The sequence below is a fragment of the Chiloscyllium punctatum genome, chromosome 17, assembly GCF_047496795.1.
Source record: "Chiloscyllium punctatum isolate Juve2018m chromosome 17, sChiPun1.3, whole genome shotgun sequence".
NCBI lineage: Eukaryota > Metazoa > Chordata > Chondrichthyes > Orectolobiformes > Hemiscylliidae > Chiloscyllium > Chiloscyllium punctatum.
The window spans coordinates 33,150,820-33,167,377 of record NC_092755.1 but is presented as its reverse complement, the minus strand read 5'-3'; the positions used below and the strand labels follow the sequence as shown (position 1 = coordinate 33,167,377).

At 45.8% G+C, this 16,558-nt stretch overlaps 6 non-coding genes across 6 annotated transcripts; all 6 read left to right on the top strand.

Moving 5' to 3' along the window:
* The first annotated feature begins 650 nt into the window (after positions 1-650).
* On the top strand, positions 651-724 carry trnai-aau (transfer RNA isoleucine (anticodon AAU)). The gene has a single exon. It is a non-coding gene; the product is annotated as a tRNA-Ile (tRNA).
* A 4,095-nt stretch (positions 725-4,819) lies between these two features.
* On the top strand, positions 4,820-4,893 carry trnai-aau (transfer RNA isoleucine (anticodon AAU)). The gene has a single exon. It is a non-coding gene; the product is annotated as a tRNA-Ile (tRNA).
* A 2,010-nt stretch (positions 4,894-6,903) lies between these two features.
* Positions 6,904-6,977, top strand: trnai-aau (transfer RNA isoleucine (anticodon AAU)). The gene has a single exon. It is a non-coding gene; the product is annotated as a tRNA-Ile (tRNA).
* Positions 6,978-11,072: 4,095 nt separating this feature from the next.
* Positions 11,073-11,146, top strand: trnai-aau (transfer RNA isoleucine (anticodon AAU)). Its single transcript has one exon. It is a non-coding gene; the product is annotated as a tRNA-Ile (tRNA).
* A 2,012-nt stretch (positions 11,147-13,158) lies between these two features.
* Positions 13,159-13,232, top strand: trnai-aau (transfer RNA isoleucine (anticodon AAU)). The gene has a single exon. It is a non-coding gene; the product is annotated as a tRNA-Ile (tRNA).
* A 2,011-nt stretch (positions 13,233-15,243) lies between these two features.
* On the top strand, positions 15,244-15,317 carry trnai-aau (transfer RNA isoleucine (anticodon AAU)). Its single transcript has one exon. It is a non-coding gene; the product is annotated as a tRNA-Ile (tRNA).
* The last annotated feature ends 1,241 nt before the right edge of the window (positions 15,318-16,558 follow it).

The window sequence follows — 16,558 nt, the reverse complement described above, 5'->3', positions numbered from 1 at the left end:
GTGTTCAGCCTGTAAACGTTTGCACCTTTTCCATTTTCAAATGTAGATGGTAGCATGCTGTCTGAAGCAGTCGTTTTAGCAGCTGACCTGTCGCTGACAAACTCTGCAGGAAGGCCTGATAACTTGCTGTCAAACGAAGATTGCATAAGCAACATGAGTCATTGAGCAAAACGTGCAGTTGACTTCTGAGCTGTTGCTGACACCAAAGCAACTGCGTCGTTTGGAAGCAGAAAGAACCTCACTGATAGATTACAATTCCAATGCCTTTCGCATAAGGTGCGTAGTAGTTAATCAGCAGCACATAACCCTGACTCCAAAGGTCTGTGAGTATCCAGAAGAACAGTGAGCGATCGGTGAAGGTACGGTTCTCCAGACGAAATTTGTCAACGTGAGAAGCTGCAGCTGAGCTGGTGGCGTTGCGATTGAAATTGCATGCGTCGGGACATTGTGCTTCATTTTAGATATCAGAGCAAATGTTTAACTCGAGTATGCGCGTTCGGAAAAGTAAATGTTTTTTTTGTTGAAAAGCTTTGCAACGAAAGGAAATACTTCAGACTATCGTGCGATCGATGAGAAGCAGAAAATGCAGAGCAGCCGTGGTTGTGGGCACCGGCAATATAGGCATTTGCTCTCGCTGAGCTGCCAACGTTGGTCGGTTAGCTCAGCTGGTTAGAGCGTGGTGCTAATAACGCCAAGGTCGTGGGTTCGATCCCCACTCTGACCACATGCAGCGCTTGTGTGGTTGCTGTGTTTCCAAACGACGTGCTCCACCAAGCCGGAAGCGCCACCTTCGCAATAAAACATTTGACAGGGATAGAGGCCCGACTTGATCGCCTGACTGGGTGGATGTGTCGGCCGCAAAACAACCAGTCTCAGTTGTTTTGGCCAACAAATGCAAAACATTGTGCAGTATTAGGCAGACCTGGCACAGTCTCGGAGGAGAACCAGAGTTCAGGCTTCAATTCGTTCGTGTTATTTTCCTGGATCTCTGTTAATACTCGTCACACGACTTCCAGAGGCAATTCGTTCGCTTGCTCACCTCTCATGCATCGACACTGGAGTTATCATATCACCAGCAATACCATAGAGCCATTAATAAAAGCAAATTACTGCGGATGCTGGAATCTGAAACCAAAAGAGAAAATGCTGGAAAATCTCAGCAGGTCTGGCACCATCTGCAAGGAGAGAAAAGAGCTGACGTTTCGAGTCTAACGGATTTAAGGTAAAGATAAAAACAAAGGGGGAGTATTATGGAGCTGTTTCTACCACGCTGAGAGGAGGTGAGTCAAGGCTCCAGATGCAAAGGTGATAATGACAGTGCATGGAGAGATTAAAGGGAGATTAAGAGGCGTGAATGACCCAGGCTGAAGCCAGCGCTATGTGACAAAATAAGTGAGGGATGGGTGAAGCAGAGACAAAATGGAAAACAGGGGAGAAGGGTAGCAAAGCGGGAAGAGGAGAGGAAAAAGGTATTGAGAGAGTGGGGAGCGAGAGAAAGAGAGACAGTCAAGAAATAAGAGATACACAACAGTGGCAAAAAAACACAACTAAAAAAGATAAATAAAATAATTGAAATAAAATTACCTGAAGTTATTTGAATTCAACAACTTCAGACAATTTTACTTCGTTTTTTTATTTATCTTTTTTATCATTTCACCTGCACTATCATAGAGCCATTAGATGTGGACAGCACTGAAAACACAGTCTTCGGTCGCACTCGTCCATTCCGAACAGATATCCTCAACTCATCCAGTCGCGATTGCATGCACTTGACCCATTTCTCTCTCAACCCTTCCTATTCAAGTACACGTCCAGATTCCTTAACAGTATTGGAATTATACCATCCATCACCAGCTCGACTGGTAACTTATTCCAGAAACGCACCACCCTCTGCGTGCAGCCGTTGCCCCTCACTGCCTTTCGAATTCTCACCCTCCCACACCAGATTTATACCCTCCAGTTCTGAACTGCCCCACCTGAGCGAAAGGAACTTGTCTATTTACCCGATTCATTCCCCTCATGATTGAAAAACCTCCGTAAGATCAGCTCCCAGCCTCTGACGCGCCAGGCGAAATCGTGAGCGAGTGTTCAGCCTGTAAACGTTTGCACCTTTTCCATTTTCAAATGTAGATGGTAGCATGCTGTCTGAAGCAGTCGTTTTAGCAGCTGACCTGTGGCTGACAAACTCTGCAGGAAGGCCTGATAACTTGCTGTCAAACGAAGATTGCATAAGCAACATGAGTCATTGAGCAAAACGTGCAGTTGACTTCTGAGCTGTTGCTGACACCAAAGCAACTGCGTCGTTTGGAAGCAGAAAGAACCTCACTGATAGATTACAATTCCAATGCCTTTCGCATAAGGTGCGTAGTAGTTAATCAGCAGCACATAACCCTGACTCCAAAGGTCTGTGAGTATCCAGAAGAACAGTGAGCGATCGGTGAAGGTACGGTTCTCCAGACGAAATTTGTCAACGTGAGAAGCTGCAGCTGAGCTGGTGGCGTTGCGATTGAAATTGCATGCGTGGGGACATTGTGCTTCATTTTAGATATCAGAGCAAATGGTTAACTCGAGTATGCGCGTTCGGAAAAGTAAATGTTTTTTTTTGTTGAAAAGCTTTGCAACGAAAGGAAATACTTCAGACTATCGTGCGATCGATGAGAAGCAGAAAATGCAGAGCAGCCGTGGTTGTGGGCACCGGCAATATAGGCATTTGCTCTCGCTGAGCTGCCAGCGTTGGTCGGTTAGCTCAGCTGGTTAGAGCGTGGTGCTAATACGCCAAGGTCGTGGGTTCGATCCCCACACTGACCATATGCAGCGCTTGTGCGGTTGCTGTGTTTCCAAACGACGTGCTCCACCAAGCCGGAAGCGCCACCTTCGCAATAAAACATTTGACAGGGATAGACGCACGACTTGATCGCCTGACTGGGTGGATGTGTCGGCCGCAAAACAACCAGTCTCAGTTGTTTTGGCCAACAAATGCAAAACATTGTGCAGTATTAGGCAGACCTGGCACAGTCTCGGAGGAGAACCAGAGTTCAGGCTTCAATTCGTTCGTGTTATTTTCCTGGATCTCTGTTAATACTCGTCACACGACTTCCAGAGGCAATTCGTTCGCTTGCTCACCTCTCATGCATCGACACTGGAGTTATCATATCACCAGCAATACCATAGAGCCATTAATAAAAGCAAATTACTGCGGATGCTGGAATCTGAAACCAAAAGAGAAAATGCTGGAAAATCTCAGCAGGTCTGGCACCATCTGCAAGGAGAGAAAAGAGCTGACGTTTCGAGTCTAACGGATTTAAGGTAAAGATAAAAACAAAGGGGGAGTATTATGGAGCTGTTTCTACCACGCTGAGAGGAGGTGAGTCAAGGCTCCAGATGCAAAGGTGATAATGACAGTGCATGGAGAGATTAAAGGGAGATTAAGAGGCGTGAATGACCCAGGCTGAAGCCAGCGCTATGTGACAAAATAAGTGAGGGATGGGTGAAGCAGAGACAAAATGGAAAACAGGGGAGAAGGGTAGCAAAGCGGGAAGAGGAGAGGAAAAAGGTATTGAGAGAGTGGGGAGCGAGAGAAAGAGAGACAGTCAAGAAATAAGAGGTACACAACAGTGGCAAAAAAACACAACTAAAAAAGATAAATAAAATAATTGAAATAAAATTACCTGAAGTTATTTGAATTCAACAACTTCAGACAATTTTACTTCGTTTTTTTATTTATCTTTTTTATCATTTCACCTGCACTATCATAGAGCCATTAGATGTGGACAGCACTGAAAACACAGTCTTCGGTCGCACTCGTCCATTCCGAACAGATATCCTCAACTCATCCAGTCGCGATTGCATGCACTTGACCCATTTCTCTCTCAACCCTTCCTATTCAAGTACACGTCCAGATTCCTTAACAGTATTGGAATTATACCATCCATCACCAGCTCGACTGGTAACTTATTCCAGAAACGCACCACCCTCTGCGTGCAGCCGTTGCCCCTCACTGCCTTTCGAATTCTCACCCTCCCACACCAGATTTATACCCTCCAGTTCTGAACTGCCCCACCTGAGCGAAAGGAACTTGTCTATTTACCCGATTCATTCCCCTCATGATTGAAAAACCTCCGTAAGATCAGCTCCCAGCCTCTGACGCGCCAGGCGAAATCGTGAGCGAGTGTTCAGCCTGTAAACGTTTGCACCTTTTCCATTTTCAAATGTAGATGGTAGCATGCTGTCTGAAGCAGTCGTTTTAGCAGCTGACCTGTGGCTGACAAACTCTGCAGGAAGGCCTGATAACTTGCTGTCAAACGAAGATTGCATAAGCAACATGAGTCATTGAGCAAAACGTGCAGTTGACTTCTGAGCTGTTGCTGACACCAAAGCAACTGCGTCGTTTGGAAGCAGAAAGAACCTCACTGATAGATTACAATTCCAATGCCTTTCGCATAAGGTGCGTAGTAGTTAATCAGCAGCACATAACCCTGACTCCAAAGGTCTGTGAGTATCCAGAAGAACAGTGAGCGATCGTTGAAGGTACGGTTCTCCAGACGAAATTTGTCAACGTGAGAAGCTGCAGCTGAGCTGGTGGCGTTGCGATTGAAATTGCATGCGTCGGGACATTGTGCTTCATTTTAGATATCAGAGCAAATGTTTAACTCGAGTATGCGCGTTCGGAAAAGTAAATGTTTTTTTTTGTTGAAAAGCTTTGCAACGAAAGGAAATACTTCAGACTATCGTGCGATCGATGAGAAGCAGAAAATGCAGAGCAGCCGTGGTTGTGGGCACCGGCAATATAGGCATTTGCTCTCGCTGAGCTGCCAGCGTTGGTCGGTTAGCTCAGCTGGTTAGAGCGTGGTGCTAATAACGCCAAAGTCGTGGGTTCGATCCCCACACTGACCACATGCAGCGCTTGTGTGGTTGCTGTGTTTCCAAACGACGTGCTCCACCAAGCCGGAAGCGCCACCTTCGCAATAAAACATTTGACAGGGATAGAGGCCCGACTTGATCGCCTGACTGGGTGGATGTGTCGGCCGCAAAACAACCAGTCTCAGTTGTTTTGGCCAACAAATGCAAAACATTGTGCAGTATTAGGCAGACCTGGCACAGTCTCGGAGGAGAACCAGAGTTCAGGCTTCAATTCGTTCGTGTTATTTTCCTGGATCTCTGTTAATACTCGTCACACGACTTCCAGAGGCAATTCGTTCGCTTGCTCACCTCTCATGCATCGACACTGGAGTTATCATATCACCAGCAATACCATAGAGCCATTAATAAAAGCAAATTACTGCGGATGCTGGAATCTGAAACCAAAAGAGAAAATGCTGGAAAATCTCAGCAGGTCTGGCACCATCTGCAAGGAGAGAAAAGAGCTGACGTTTCGAGTCTAACGGATTTAAGGTAAAGATAAAAACAAAGGGGGAGTATTATCGAGCTGTTTCTACCACGCTGAGAGGAGGTGAGTCAAGGCTCCAGATGCAAAGGTGATAATGACAGTGCATGGAGAGATTAAAGGGAGATTAAGAGGCGTGAATGACCCAGGCTGAAGCCAGCGCTATGTGACAAAATAAGTGAGGGATGGGTGAAGCAGAGACAAAATGGAAAACAGGGGAGAAGGGTAGCAAAGCGGGAAGAGGAGAGGAAAAAGGTATTGAGAGAGTGGGGAGCGAGAGAAAGAGAGACAGTCAAGAAATAAGAGGTACACAACAGTGGCAAAAAAACACAACTAAAAAAGATAAATAAAATAATTGAAATAAAATTACCTGAAGTTATTTGAATTCAACAACTTCAGACAATTTTACTTCGTTTTTTTATTTATCTTTTTTATCATTTCACCTGCACTATCATAGAGCCATTAGATGTGGACAGCACTGAAAACACAGTCTTCGGTCGCACTCGTCCATTCCGAACAGATATCCTCAACTCATCCAGTCGCGATTGCATGCACTTGACCCATTTCTCTCTCAACCCTTCCTATTCAAGTACACGTCCAGATTCCTTAACAGTATTGGAATTATACCATCCATCACCAGCTCGACTGGTAACTTATTCCAGAAACGCACCACCCTCTGCGTGCAGCCGTTGCCCCTCACTGCCTTTCGAATTCTCACCCTCCCACACCAGATTTATACCCTCTAGTTCTGAACTGCCCCACCTGAGCGAAAGGAACTTGTCTATTTACCCGATTCATTCCCCTCATGATTGAAAAACCTCCGTAAGATCAGCTCCCAGCCTCTGACGCGCCAGGCGAAATCGTGAGCGAGTGTTCAGCCTGTAAACGTTTGCACCTTTTCCATTTTCAAATGTAGATGGTAGCATGCTGTCTGAAGCAGTCGTTTTAGCAGCTGACCTGTCGCTGACAAACTCTGCAGGAAGGCCTGATAACTTGCTGTCAAACGAAGATTGCATAAGCAACATGAGTCATTGAGCAAAACGTGCAGTTGACTTCTGAGCTGTTGCTGACACCAAAGCAACTGCGTCGTTTGGAAGCAGAAAGAACCTCACTGATAGATTACAATTCCAATGCCTTTCGCATAAGGTGCGTAGTAGTTAATCAGCAGCACATAACCCTGACTCCAAAGGTCTGTGAGTATCCAGAAGAACAGTGAGCGATCGGTGAAGGTACGGTTCTCCAGACGAAATTTGTCAACGTGAGAAGCTGCAGCTGAGCTGGTGGCGTTGCGATTGAAATTGCATGCGTCGGGACATTGTGCTTCATTTTAGATATCAGAGCAAATGTTTAACTCGAGTATGCGCGTTCGGAAAAGTAAATGTTTTTTTTGTTGAAAAGCTTTGCAACGAAAGGAAATACTTCAGACTATCGTGCGATCGATGAGAAGCAGAAAATGCAGAGCAGCCGTGGTTGTGGGCACCGGCAATATAGGCATTTGCTCTCGCTGAGCTGCCAACGTTGGTCGGTTAGCTCAGCTGGTTAGAGCGTGGTGCTAATAACGCCAAGGTCGTGGGTTCGATCCCCACTCTGACCACATGCAGCGCTTGTGTGGTTGCTGTGTTTCCAAACGACGTGCTCCACCAAGCCGGAAGCGCCACCTTCGCAATAAAACATTTGACAGGGATAGAGGCCCGACTTGATCGCCTGACTGGGTGGATGTGTCGGCCGCAAAACAACCAGTCTCAGTTGTTTTGGCCAACAAATGCAAAACATTGTGCAGTATTAGGCAGACCTGGCACAGTCTCGGAGGAGAACCAGAGTTCAGGCTTCAATTCGTTCGTGTTATTTTCCTGGATCTCTGTTAATACTCGTCACACGACTTCCAGAGGCAATTCGTTCGCTTGCTCACCTCTCATGCATCGACACTGGAGTTATCATATCACCAGCAATACCATAGAGCCATTAATAAAAGCAAATTACTGCGGATGCTGGAATCTGAAACCAAAAGAGAAAATGCTGGAAAATCTCAGCAGGTCTGGCACCATCTGCAAGGAGAGAAAAGAGCTGACGTTTCGAGTCTAACGGATTTAAGGTAAAGATAAAAACAAAGGGGGAGTATTATGGAGCTGTTTCTACCACGCTGAGAGGAGGTGAGTCAAGGCTCCAGATGCAAAGGTGATAATGACAGTGCATGGAGAGATTAAAGGGAGATTAAGAGGCGTGAATGACCCAGGCTGAAGCCAGCGCTATGTGACAAAATAAGTGAGGGATGGGTGAAGCAGAGACAAAATGGAAAACAGGGGAGAAGGGTAGCAAAGCGGGAAGAGGAGAGGAAAAAGGTATTGAGAGAGTGGGGAGCGAGAGAAAGAGAGACAGTCAAGAAATAAGAGATACACAACAGTGGCAAAAAAACACAACTAAAAAAGATAAATAAAATAATTGAAATAAAATTACCTGAAGTTATTTGAATTCAACAACTTCAGACAATTTTACTTCGTTTTTTTATTTATCTTTTTTATCATTTCACCTGCACTATCATAGAGCCATTAGATGTGGACAGCACTGAAAACACAGTCTTCGGTCGCACTCGTCCATTCCGAACAGATATCCTCAACTCATCCAGTCGCGATTGCATGCACTTGACCCATTTCTCTCTCAACCCTTCCTATTCAAGTACACGTCCAGATTCCTTAACAGTATTGGAATTATACCATCCATCACCAGCTCGACTGGTAACTTATTCCAGAAACGCACCACCCTCTGCGTGCAGCCGTTGCCCCTCACTGCCTTTCGAATTCTCACCCTCCCACACCAGATTTATACCCTCCAGTTCTGAACTGCCCCACCTGAGCGAAAGGAACTTGTCTATTTACCCGATTCATTCCCCTCATGATTGAAAAACCTCCGTAAGATCAGCTCCCAGCCTCTGACGCGCCAGGCGAAATCGTGAGCGAGTGTTCAGCCTGTAAACGTTTGCACCTTTTCCATTTTCAAATGTAGATGGTAGCATGCTGTCTGAAGCAGTCGTTTTAGCAGCTGACCTGTGGCTGACAAACTCTGCAGGAAGGCCTGATAACTTGCTGTCAAACGAAGATTGCATAAGCAACATGAGTCATTGAGCAAAACGTGCAGTTGACTTCTGAGCTGTTGCTGACACCAAAGCAACTGCGTCGTTTGGAAGCAGAAAGAACCTCACTGATAGATTACAATTCCAATGCCTTTCGCATAAGGTGCGTAGTAGTTAATCAGCAGCACATAACCCTGACTCCAAAGGTCTGTGAGTATCCAGAAGAACAGTGAGCGATCGGTGAAGGTACGGTTCTCCAGACGAAATTTGTCAACGTGAGAAGCTGCAGCTGAGCTGGTGGCGTTGCGATTGAAATTGCATGCGTGGGGACATTGTGCTTCATTTTAGATATCAGAGCAAATGGTTAACTCGAGTATGCGCGTTCGGAAAAGTAAATGTTTTTTTTTGTTGAAAAGCTTTGCAACGAAAGGAAATACTTCAGACTATCGTGCGATCGATGAGAAGCAGAAAATGCAGAGCAGCCGTGGTTGTGGGCACCGGCAATATAGGCATTTGCTCTCGCTGAGCTGCCAGCGTTGGTCGGTTAGCTCAGCTGGTTAGAGCGTGGTGCTAATACGCCAAGGTCGTGGGTTCGATCCCCACACTGACCATATGCAGCGCTTGTGCGGTTGCTGTGTTTCCAAACGACGTGCTCCACCAAGCCGGAAGCGCCACCTTCGCAATAAAACATTTGACAGGGATAGACGCACGACTTGATCGCCTGACTGGGTGGATGTGTCGGCCGCAAAACAACCAGTCTCAGTTGTTTTGGCCAACAAATGCAAAACATTGTGCAGTATTAGGCAGACCTGGCACAGTCTCGGAGGAGAACCAGAGTTCAGGCTTCAATTCGTTCGTGTTATTTTCCTGGATCTCTGTTAATACTCGTCACACGACTTCCAGAGGCAATTCGTTCGCTTGCTCACCTCTCATGCATCGACACTGGAGTTATCATATCACCAGCAATACCATAGAGCCATTAATAAAAGCAAATTACTGCGGATGCTGGAATCTGAAACCAAAAGAGAAAATGCTGGAAAATCTCAGCAGGTCTGGCACCATCTGCAAGGAGAGAAAAGAGCTGACGTTTCGAGTCTAACGGATTTAAGGTAAAGATAAAAACAAAGGGGGAGTATTATGGAGCTGTTTCTACCACGCTGAGAGGAGGTGAGTCAAGGCTCCAGATGCAAAGGTGATAATGACAGTGCATGGAGAGATTAAAGGGAGATTAAGAGGCGTGAATGACCCAGGCTGAAGCCAGCGCTATGTGACAAAATAAGTGAGGGATGGGTGAAGCAGAGACAAAATGGAAAACAGGGGAGAAGGGTAGCAAAGCGGGAAGAGGAGAGGAAAAAGGTATTGAGAGAGTGGGGAGCGAGAGAAAGAGAGACAGTCAAGAAATAAGAGGTACACAACAGTGGCAAAAAAACACAACTAAAAAAGATAAATAAAATAATTGAAATAAAATTACCTGAAGTTATTTGAATTCAACAACTTCAGACAATTTTACTTCGTTTTTTTATTTATCTTTTTTATCATTTCACCTGCACTATCATAGAGCCATTAGATGTGGACAGCACTGAAAACACAGTCTTCGGTCGCACTCGTCCATTCCGAACAGATATCCTCAACTCATCCAGTCGCGATTGCATGCACTTGACCCATTTCTCTCTCAACCCTTCCTATTCAAGTACACGTCCAGATTCCTTAACAGTATTGGAATTATACCATCCATCACCAGCTCGACTGGTAACTTATTCCAGAAACGCACCACCCTCTGCGTGCAGCCGTTGCCCCTCACTGCCTTTCGAATTCTCACCCTCCCACACCAGATTTATACCCTCCAGTTCTGAACTGCCCCACCTGAGCGAAAGGAACTTGTCTATTTACCCGATTCATTCCCCTCATGATTGAAAAACCTCCGTAAGATCAGCTCCCAGCCTCTGACGCGCCAGGCGAAATCGTGAGCGAGTGTTCAGCCTGTAAACGTTTGCACCTTTTCCATTTTCAAATGTAGATGGTAGCATGCTGTCTGAAGCAGTCGTTTTAGCAGCTGACCTGTGGCTGACAAACTCTGCAGGAAGGCCTGATAACTTGCTGTCAAACGAAGATTGCATAAGCAACATGAGTCATTGAGCAAAACGTGCAGTTGACTTCTGAGCTGTTGCTGACACCAAAGCAACTGCGTCGTTTGGAAGCAGAAAGAACCTCACTGATAGATTACAATTCCAATGCCTTTCGCATAAGGTGCGTAGTAGTTAATCAGCAGCACATAACCCTGACTCCAAAGGTCTGTGAGTATCCAGAAGAACAGTGAGCGATCGGTGAAGGTACGGTTCTCCAGACGAAATTTGTCAACGTGAGAAGCTGCAGCTGAGCTGGTGGCGTTGCGATTGAAATTGCATGCGTCGGGACATTGTGCTTCATTTTAGATATCAGAGCAAATGTTTAACTCGAGTATGCGCGTTCGGAAAAGTAAATGTTTTTTTTTGTTGAAAAGCTTTGCAACGAAAGGAAATACTTCAGACTATCGTGCGATCGATGAGAAGCAGAAAATGCAGAGCAGCCGTGGTTGTGGGCACCGGCAATATAGGCATTTGCTCTCGCTAAGCTGCCAGCGTTGGTCGGTTAGCTCAGCTGGTTAGAGCGTGGTGCTAATAACGCCAAGGTCGTGGGTTCGATCCCCACACTGACCACATGCAGCGCTTGTGCGGTTGCTGTGTTTCCAAACGACGTGCTCCACCAAGCCGGAAGCGCCACCTTCGCAATAAAACATTTGACAGGGATTGAGGCCCGACTTGATCGCCTGACTGGGTGGATGTGTCGGCCGCAAAACAACCAGTCTCAGTTGTTTTGGCCAACAAATGCAAAACATTGTGCAGTATTAGGCAGACCTGGCACAGTCTCGGAGGAGAACCAGAGTTCAGGCTTCAATTCGTTCGTGTTATTTTCCTGGATCTCTGTTAATACTCGTCACACGACTTCCAGAGGCAATTCGTTCGCTTGCTCACCTCTCATGCATCGACACTGGAGTTATCATATCACCAGCAATACCATAGAGCCATTAATAAAAGCAAATTACTGCGGATGCTGGAATCTGAAACCAAAAGAGAAAATGCTGGAAAATCTCAGCAGGTCTGGCACCATCTGCAAGGAGAGAAAAGAGCTGACGTTTCGAGTCTAACGGATTTAAGGTAAAGATAAAAACAAAGGGGGAGTATTATGGAGCTGTTTCTACCACGCTGAGAGGAGGTGAGTCAAGGCTCCAGATGCAAAGGTGATAATGACAGTGCATGGAGAGATTAAAGGGAGATTAAGAGGCGTGAATGACCCAGGCTGAAGCCAGCGCTATGTGACAAAATAAGTGAGGGATGGGTGAAGCAGAGACAAAATGGAAAACAGGGGAGAAGGGTAGCAAAGCGGGAAGAGGAGAGGAAAAAGGTATTGAGAGAGTGGGGAGCGAGAGAAAGAGAGACAGTCAAGAAATAAGAGATACACAACAGTGGCAAAAAAACACAACTAAAAAAGATAAATAAAATAATTGAAATAAAATTACCTGAAGTTATTTGAATTCAACAACTTCAGACAATTTTACTTCGTTTTTTTATTTATCTTTTTTATCATTTCACCTGCACTATCATAGAGCCATTAGATGTGGACAGCACTGAAAACACAGTCTTCGGTCGCACTCGTCCATTCCGAACAGATATCCTCAACTCATCCAGTCGCGATTGCATGCACTTGACCCATTTCTCTCTCAACCCTTCCTATTCAAGTACACGTCCAGATTCCTTAACAGTATTGGAATTATACCATCCATCACCAGCTCGACTGGTAACTTATTCCAGAAACGCACCACCCTCTGCGTGCAGCCGTTGCCCCTCACTGCCTTTCGAATTCTCACCCTCCCACACCAGATTTATACCCTCCAGTTCTGAACTGCCCCACCTGAGCGAAAGGAACTTGTCTATTTACCCGATTTATTCCCCTCATGATTGAAAAACCTCCGTAAGATCAGCTCCCAGCCTCTGACGCGCCAGGCGAAATCGTGAGCGAGTGTTCAGCCTGTAAACGTTTGCACCTTTTCCATTTTCAAATGTAGATGGTAGCATGCTGTCTGAAGCAGTCGTTTTAGCAGCTGACCTGTGGCTGACAAACTCTGCAGGAAGGCCTGATAACTTGCTGTCAAACGAAGATTGCATAAGCAACATGAGTCATTGAGCAAAACGTGCAGTTGACTTCTGAGCTGTTGCTGACACCAAAGCAACTGCGTCGTTTGGAAGCAGAAAGAACCTCACTGATAGATTACAATTCCAATGCCTTTCGCATAAGGTGCGTAGTAGTTAATCAGCAGCACATAACCCTGACTCCAAAGGTCTGTGAGTATCCAGAAGAACAGTGAGCGATCGGTGAAGGTACGGTTCTCCAGACGAAATTTGTCAACGTGAGAAGCTGCAGCTGAGCTGGTGGCGTTGCGATTGAAATTGCATGCGTCGGGACATTGTGCTTCATTTTAGATATCAGAGCAAATGTTTAACTCGAGTATGCGCGTTCGGAAAAGTAAATGTTTTTTTTTTGTTGAAAAGCTTTGCAACGAAAGGAAATACTTCAGACTATCGTGCGATCGATGAGAAGCAGAAAATGCAGAGCAGCCGTGGTTGTGGGCACCGGCAATATAGGCATTTGCTCTCGCTGAGCTGCCAGCGTTGGTCGGTTAGCTCAGCTGGTTAGAGCGTGGTGCTAATAACGCCAAAGTCGTGGGTTCGATCCCCACACTGACCACATGCAGCGCTTGTGTGGTTGCTGTGTTTCCAAACGCCGTGCTCCACCAAGCCGGAAGCGCCACCTTCGCAATAAAACATTTGACAGGGATAGAGGCCCGACTTGATCGCCTGACTGGGTGGATGTGTCGGCCGCAAAACAACCAGTCTCAGTTGTTTTGGCCAACAAATGCAAAACATTGTGCAGTATTAGGCAGACCTGGCACAGTCTCGGAGGAGAACCAGAGTTCAGGCTTCAATTCGTTCGTGTTATTTTCCTGGATCTCTGTTAATACTCGTCACACGACTTCCAGAGGCAATTCGTTCGCTTGCTCACCTCTCATGCATCGACACTGGAGTTATCATATCACCAGCAATACCATAGAGCCATTAATAAAAGCAAATTACTGCGGATGCTGGAATCTGAAACCAAAAGAGAAAATGCTGGAAAATCTCAGCAGGTCTGGCACCATCTGCAAGGAGAGAAAAGAGCTGACGTTTCGAGTCTAACGGATTTAAGGTAAAGATAAAAACAAAGGGGGAGTATTATGGAGCTGTTTCTACCACGCTGAGAGGAGGTGAGTCAAGGCTCCAGATGCAAAGGTGATAATGACAGTGCATGGAGAGATTAAAGGGAGATTAAGAGGCGTGAATGACCCAGGCTGAAGCCAGCGCTATGTGACAAAATAAGTGAGGGATGGGTGAAGCAGAGACAAAATGGAAAACAGGGGAGAAGGGTAGCAAAGCGGGAAGAGGAGAGGAAAAAGGTATTGAGAGAGTGGGGAGCGAGAGAAAGAGAGACAGTCAAGAAATAAGAGATACACAACAGTGGCAAAAAAACACAACTAAAAAAGATAAATAAAATAATTGAAATAAAATTACCTGAAGTTATTTGAATTCAACAACTTCAGACAATTTTACTTCGTTTTTTTATTTATCTTTTTTATCATTTCACCTGCACTATCATAGAGCCATTAGATGTGGACAGCACTGAAAACACAGTCTTCGGTCGCACTCGTCCATTCCGAACAGATATCCTCAACTCATCCAGTCGCGATTGCATGCACTTGACCCATTTCTCTCTCAACCCTTCCTATTCAAGTACACGTCCAGATTCCTTAACAGTATTGGAATTATACCATCCATCACCAGCTCGACTGGTAACTTATTCCAGAAACGCACCACCCTCTGCGTGCAGCCGTTGCCCCTCACTGCCTTTCGAATTCTCACCCTCCCACACCAGATTTATACCCTCTAGTTCTGAACTGCCCCACCTGAGCGAAAGGAACTTGTCTATTTACCCGATTCATTCCCCTCATGATTGAAAAACCTCCGTAAGATCAGCTCCCAGCCTCTGACGCGCCAGGCGAAATCGTGAGCGAGTGTTCAGCCTGTAAACGTTTGCACCTTTTCCATTTTCAAATGTAGGGTGTAGCATGCTGTCTGAAGCAATCGTTTTAGCAGCTGACCTGTGGCTGACAAACTCTGCAGGAAGGCCTGATAACTTGCTGTCAAACGAAGATTGCATAAGCAACATGAGTCATTGAGCAAAACGTGCAGTTGACTTCTGAGCTGTTGCTGACACCAAAGCAACTGCGTCGTTTGGAAGCAGAAAGAACCTCACTGATAGATTACAATTCCAATGCCTTTCGCATAAGGTGCGTAGTAGTTAATCAGCAGCACATAACCCTGACTCCAAAGGTCTGTGAGTATCCAGAAGAACAGTGAGCGATCGGTGAAGGTACGGTTCTCCAGACGAAATTTGTCAACGTGAGAAGCTGCAGCTGAGCTGGTGGCGTTGCGATTGAAATTGCATGCGTCGGGACATTGTGCTTCATTTTAGATATCAGAGCAAATGTTTAACTCGAGTATGCGCGTTCGGAAAAGTAAATGTTTTTTTTTGTTGAAAAGCTTTGCAACGAAAGGAAATACTTCAGACTATCGTGCGATCGATGAGAAGCAGAAAATGCAGAGCAGCCGTGGTTGTGGGCACCGGCAATATAGGCATTTGCTCTCGCTGAGCTGCCAGCGTTGGTCGGTTAGCTCAGCTGGTTAGAGCGTGGTGCTAATAACGCCAAGGTCGTGGGTTCGATCCCCACTCTGACCACATGCAGCGCTGGTGTGGTTGCTGTGTTTCCAAACGACGTGCTCCACCAAGCCGGAAGCGCCACCTTCGCAATAAAACATTTGACAGGGATAGAGGCCCGACTTGATCGCCTGACTGGGTGGATGTGTCGGCCGCAAAACAACCAGTCTCAGTTGTTTTGGCCAACAAATGCAAAACATTGTGCAGTATTAGGCAGACCTGGCACAGTCTCGGAGGAGAACCAGAGTTCAGGCTTCAATTCGTTCGTGTTATTTTCCTGGATCTCTGTTAATACTCGTCACACGACTTCCAGAGGCAATTCGTTCGCTTGCTCACCTCTCATGCATCGACACTGGAGTTATCATATCACCAGCAATACCATAGAGCCATTAATAAAAGCAAATTACTGCGGATGCTGGAATCTGAAACCAAAAGAGAAAATGCTGGAAAATCTCAGCAGGTCTGGCACCATCTGCAAGGAGAGAAAAGAGCTGACGTTTCGAGTCTAACGGATTTAAGGTAAAGATAAAAACAAAGGGGGAGTATTATGGAGCTGTTTCTACCACGCTGAGAGGAGGTGAGTCAAGGCTCCAGATGCAAAGGTGATAATGACAGTGCATGGAGAGATTAAAGGGAGATTAAGAGGCGTGAATGACCCAGGCTGAAGCCAGCGCTATGTGACAAAATAAGTGAGGGATGGGTGAAGCAGAGACAAAATGGAAAACAGGGGAGAAGGGTAGCAAAGCGGGAAGAGGAGAGGAAAAAGGTATTGAGAGAGTGGGGAGCGAGAGAAAGAGAGACAGTCAAGAAATAAGAGATACACAACAGTGGCAAAAAAACACAACTAAAAAAGATAAATAAAATAATTGAAATAAAATTACCTGAAGTTATTTGAATTCAACAACTTCAGACAATTTTACTTCGTTTTTTTATTTATCTTTTTTATCATTTCACCTGCACTATCATAGAGCCATTAGATGTGGACAGCACTGAAAACACAGTCTTCGGTCGCACTCGTCCATTCCGAACAGATATCCTCAACTCATCCAGTCGCGATTGCATGCACTTGACCCATTTCTCTCTCAACCCTTCCTATTCAAGTACACGTCCAGATTCCTTAACAGTATTGGAATTATACCATCCATCACCAGCTCGACTGGTAACTTATTCCAGAAACGCACCACCCTCTGCGTGCAGCCGTTGCCCCTCACTGCCTTTCGAATTCTCACCCTCCCACACCAGATTTATACCCTCCAGTTCTG